This window comes from Rutilus rutilus (assembly GCF_951802725.1).
Source record: "Rutilus rutilus genome assembly, chromosome: 9".
Classification (NCBI taxonomy): Eukaryota; Metazoa; Chordata; class Actinopteri; order Cypriniformes; family Leuciscidae; genus Rutilus; species Rutilus rutilus.
The window spans coordinates 9,144,592-9,150,793 of record NC_140223.1 but is presented as its reverse complement, the minus strand read 5'-3'; positions in this window follow the sequence as shown (position 1 = coordinate 9,150,793).

The window sequence follows — 6,202 nt, the reverse complement described above, 5'->3', positions numbered from 1 at the left end:
AAGCTGTGCAGTTTCACAAAGCCTTACTTATAATGCACAGAAGGGGAAAAAAAATATTGTTTTGGTACATTACTAACGCACAAACGACCCCAGAACATTAATAATAATAAAAAAAATTAAAAAAAATGGCTGATTATCCACAGCACCGGATCCGAGGGTCTTCAGGTAGATGAATGAATGCCTGTGAAAGCTTTTTGGATTGAGGCATCCTTCACACTAACCCATCTTTTTCATATTTGTCAGTAACCAGGTTTTGTGTGCCTTCATTTAAAGGACATGGCACCTGTGTGACCCACACTTTCAATCTCATTTCCTTAACTGACTCTGGTTATCTTTTGGAGAAGTCTTAACACAGTTTCACATACTATCCTGTCAATGATAAATCATTGTCTTCAATATAATTTTGAAAAATATAACTGTTTGTATGTTAGTAGATCAGTCAGATTGTGTTTGTCTATAAGCAGATTGTGTCTGACTTCCAGAAAATCCAGATATTGTCAAAGGATTCACAAAACTCAGGGTGTCAATTACATTTTAGCTTACAATTGAATATGGTTAAGCCAGAGGTACATTTTGATTTATTTATTTTTTTTTATAATTTTTTTTATTGAAGGAAGAACAAAGTGATGTATCACATACATAAAGAGTTTAACAATACTCCTTGTTTTTACAATTTTTTCCCTTTCCCACAACCCACCCACTGAACAAAGAGAGAAAAAATAAATAAATAAATAAATAAATAAATAAAGATAATAATACAATATATAAACGATGTAAAAAAAAAAAAAAAAAAAAAAACTTTCAAAGTTCTAATATTATAAACAGTGAGAAAATAATTGACAATATTGTCAGCCAACTGTGTCGGATTACGTCATCCAACCCAATGTGCACAAGCCTTTTAATAATAATTAGTTTTAGTTTGGGGGGAGAGTTGCATCCTTTTCAAAATAAGAAATCATTGGGGACCATACTGAATAAAAACGTTTGGTGGATCCTCTAAGAGAATATTTAATTTTCTCCAGTTTCAAAAACAGCATCACATCACTAAGCCAGAGTGAAACTAAGGGTGGTTTACTTGACTTCCAATCAAGTAATATTCTTCTACGAGCCAAAAGACATGCAAAAGCACATGCGTCCTGACACTTTTTGGACATGACCACATCTTGTTCAGGTACTCCAAAGACAGCCATCTCAAAACTAGGCCTGATATCCTTAACATATACCTCAGACAAAATTTTAAATATAGCTGTCCAGTAATCCAGCAGTCTGGGACAAGTCCAAAACATATGAGCAAGGTCTGCTTTAGCAGAGTGACAACGCTCACATGTATCAGCCACATTTGCGTATATCTTAGACAGCCTAACCTTGCTGTAATGAAGTCTGTGGAGGACTTTGAACTGGATTAAACCCAAGCGTGTACAGGAGGTTGTTCCATTCACTCTAGATAATGCATTATTCCAGGTTTCCTCTGAAATATCCACTGCCAAATCTTTTGTCCACTCTGCACGGATTTTATCTAGATTAATATTTTTTATTGACATTAAAATATTATATATATTAGAAATTATTCCCTTCAAATGTAAGGGAATGTTTAAAATTGCATCCAATTCTGTACTGGGAGGAATGGATGGATATGTGGGACAAAGATTTTGAATTAGATGACGAACCTGAAAATATCTAAACATGTGTGAACTTGGCAGATTATATTTTGAGGAGAGGTTGGAAAAAGAGGCGAAAAAATCATCAATGAAAAGATCACTAAATTTGACAAGACCTGTCTGCTGCCACTGACTGAAGATCGAGTCCAATTGAGCTGGAAGGAATAGGTGATTTTTGCATATAGGACTGGCTATGAGGAAGTCTTTAAAACCAAAACATTGTCTAAATTGAAACCAAATCTTGAGAGTATTTGCGACGACTGGGCATTGAGTATACATAGAAATACAAAGGGGCAATTTAGATAAAGCTAAAGCAGGAAGGGATGATGAGGTACAGGAGTTTGCCTCTGAGATACACCAGACATCTTTGGGGTTCTGAAGCCAATAAAGTACTTTCGAGATATTTGCAGCCCAATAATAGTACCTGAAATTAGGAAGCGCTAAACCACCTTGAGATTTCTGTCTCTGGAGAAATTCCTTCCTAATCCTAGGTGTTTTTCCACCCCAGATAAATGATGAAATAAGTCTGTCTAAATTCTGAAAAAAGGATTTTGTTAAAAATATTGGAATGCATTGAAACAAGTACAAGAATCTTGGTAAAATGTTCATTTTTACACAGTTAATTCTACCTGCAAGAGAGAGAAATAGCAAATTCCATTTTTTGAGGTCTAATTTTAACTTGTCAATTAGAGGGACAAAGTTCTCTTTGTAAAGGTTAGGGAAGCCCTGTGTGATGTTTATACCTAAATATCTAAAACCCGATGTAGACAACTGAAAAGGTATATTGGTATTCGAAATCTGGAGGCCCTTACTGTTTATGGGGAAGCAGACACTTTTCGAAAAGTTCAGTTTATAGCCTGAGAAAGTTCCAAATTGTTTCAAAATTTTAACTACCTGTGGAATACCTAAGATCGGATCTGAAAGATACAACAGCATATCATCGGCATATAAGGATACTCTATGTTCTATGCCCTTACAGATGATGCCAGTGAAATACTGTGAATGTCTTAATGCTATAGATAGGGGCTCGATGGCTAAAGTAAAAAGTAAAGGGCTAAGAGGGCATCCTTGTCTTGTACCCCGTGATAGGGGAAAATACTTTGAACATACTCTATTTGTAATTACAGATGCTTTAGGGGAAAAATATAATAACTTAATCAATGAGAGAAGAGATGTATCAAAACCAAATCTTTCCAGCACAAAGAATAAATATTTCCACTCCACCCTGTCGAATGCTTTTTCAGCATCTAACGAGATGACTACTTGAGGAACAGGGTTTTGAGAAAGTTTAGACGAGTGTATTACCCCTAACAATCTCCGGATATTACTAAAAGAGTGTCGACCTCTGACAAATCCTGTCTGGTCTTTTGAAATCAAATTCTCTATTACTGTATCTAATCGTAAAGCAAGGATTTTTGCCAAAATTTTTACATCTGAATTTAAGAGAGAGATTGGCCTATACGAGTTACATTTCAGGGGATCTTTTCCAGGTTTTAGTAAGAGTATAATGTTTGCTTCATTCAAGGTTTGTGGCAGGCTACCCTTTTCCAATGAGTCCTCAAACATATCAAGAAGAATAGGGGCTAATTTATCTGCAAATTTTTTGTAAAAGTCTATTGGATAACCATCAGGGCCAGGAGTTTTTTTGCTCTGCATTAATGTGATTGAGTTTAAAATCTCTTCAATTTGTATGGGCTTATCCAAATTAGTTTTCTGCACAGAATTGAGGGTGGGTATATCTATATTGTTTAAAAATTCAAAGATTTCAGAGTTAGATTCAGGGCTTTCAGAAGTATACAAATTTGAGAAGTAGTTCTTAAAAGTGTTATTAATTTCAATTGGATTAACTATTAAATCATTATTACTGTTCGAAATTTGAGGTATAAGTTGAGAGGCAGCTTTAGATTTTAACTGGTGGGCTAGAAGTCGACCTGCCTTTTCTCCATGTTCATAAATATAACCTTTAGAACGTGATAAATACCATTCAGTTTTATTTGTTGATAACAGATTGTATTGAACTTGAAGGTTTAACCTCTCTTTATAAAGTTCAGGTGACGGAGACGTAGAGTTGAGGCAGTCTACCCTTCTTATAGAATCAATTAGATCGTCCAGTTTTTGTTTACGTTTTTTATTGAGAGTTGCGGTATATGAAATTATTTCTCCCCTAATAACTACTTTAAGTGTCTCCCACAATGTAGATGCTGTAATAGATTCGGACCTGTTATGTAATAGGAAATCGTCTATAGCTGTTGATACAAATGTACAAAACGCAGGATCTGATAACAAGGCCGTGTTTAGTCTCCACAAAGGCCGTTCGTTATACCTCAAGTTGCAAATAAGGTCTAATTGCAAAGGAGCATGGTCTGATTCCACAATAGGTAGATATTCAATTTGTCCAACAGAAGGAAGGAGAGATTTATCAATAAAGAAATAATCAATTCTTGAATAGGAGTGATGAACATGTGAAAAATAGGAATATTCTTTGCTGTGTGGAAATTGAAATCGCCAAGGATCAACCGCCCCTACTTGCTCTATAAATGTAGATAAGGCTTGGGCCATCTTAGAACGGGATAAAGATTTGGGATTAGAGCGGTCAAGGGACGGATCCATTACGCAGTTTATGTCACCACCAAAAATCATAAGATGGGAGTTTAGGTCTGGCAATAAAGAGACTAGCTTATTAATAAAACTCACATCATCCCAGTTAGGCGCATATACATTAACTAATACGACAGGAACATTGTATAATATCCCAGAGACTATAACATATCTTCCCTGAGGATCTGCAATAGAAGCAGAGGCAGTAAATTGAATGCTTTTGTGTATCAAAATGGCAGTTCCTCTTGCCTTAGAGTTAAAGTTAGAGTGGAAAACTTGCCCCACCCATGATTTCCTAATTCTGAGATGATCAACAATGCGTAAGTGGGTTTCCTGTAAATATATTATTTCAGATTTTAATTTTTTTAAGTATGCAAAAATTCTGCCTCTTTTGATTGGGCTATTTAGGCCTTTGACATTCCAGCTAACAAATCTAACTTTCGACCCCCCATGAGATTTAGTTAAATCAGCCATATCAGACATGAACAAATATACATTTAGTCAAGAGTTCACTGATCAAAAATGCAAACAACAGCATAAATGTTTCCTCACTATTCAGTTTGTATAAAAACATAACATAAAACAAAACTTTCCCAAAACTTTTTAGATAAATGAAACTTAGAACCAAACTTCCCAACATTTTCCTAATGCTTGCTTCCCCAACTGAAACAAGCCGCAGAAACCTATATAACTTGCATGGCTCCCGATTATCCAGTCTTTACCTCTCGATCTTCTTGAGAGACTCCAAACCACAATATTGACGTTGAATACAGCATAGCGTCAATATTACGCAATGTACTGAATGAGCTTTGAGAAAATAAACAAAAACAAACATGCCGTCTTTTCTTGAAGTTTTAGATAAATTTGCGATGGAAGAATAGGCGGAGAAAGTCACCTTATTACTTGAAGTATATTGTCTGTGCCATTTAAGCTCATAGACAACATATTACGGCCAGAGTCGTATTTAGTCTTGTACAAGGACGCGTTGTTTGTAAAAAGCCTCGGCCGCCTCAGGTGAATCAAAAGTGTGAGTTTCCTCTCCGAATTTCACACGGAGACGTGCAGGGTGCAGAAGTTGAAACTTTATGCCTTTTTGATAGAGGGATTGTTTGACTTCTTTGAATCCGGCGCGTTTTTTCGCTAAAGCTGCACTCGTATCCGGGTATAGCCGCAGTGACACTCCGTTGAATTTAGTATCATGTCTTCTGGCCCAGTGAAGTGCTTTTTCCTTTTCCTGAAATCGGTGGAAGCAGACAATGAATGGTCTTGGAGATTGCCCTGCTCCAGGTTTGGGGCGAAGCGCGCGATGCGCTCGCTCAAGTTCAGGAGGTTTGTCAAACACGCTCTCCATGGCATCTTTAAGCAGCCCAGATATAAATCCAATGGGGTCTTTTCCGTCCTCAGCGCCTTCCGGAAGGTTGATAATACGCAGGTTAGCCCTTCTGGATCTGTTCTCAAGATCGTCAATTTGGTCAAGAAGAGATGAATTCTGTGTCTTCAAGGATTTAATCGTCGCTTCCGCGGCGGCTAGCCTTTCAAAGTTTTCACCGGCCAGTACTTCGGTAGACGTAAGTCGGTGCTGAAACGAGCCGACTGTCTCGCGTAGCGTCTCGAGGGAGGCCTGTAACGGCTTGATTGAATCTTGAATTAAACTTGCCATGTCCTCTTTTAAACTGGCCCGCTGTTTTGACAGTTCGGAGACTAGTTGACTCATTGTCAAGTTATCCGTATTGTCTTTTACAGGTATATCCTTGTTGCTAGTAGTTGTGTCGTTAGCCGCCATTACTGCTAGCTTACTCGCTAGGGTTGCACCTGACCGTGTTGCTGGTGCGGTACTTTGCTTCTGTTTAGAGTTGCTCATTTCGCTTTCTGGGCTAGGTGTAATACTTATGTTATGTTGCAAATCAATTAGATTAGAAAAAGAAGACGCATAAATATGTTTTAAA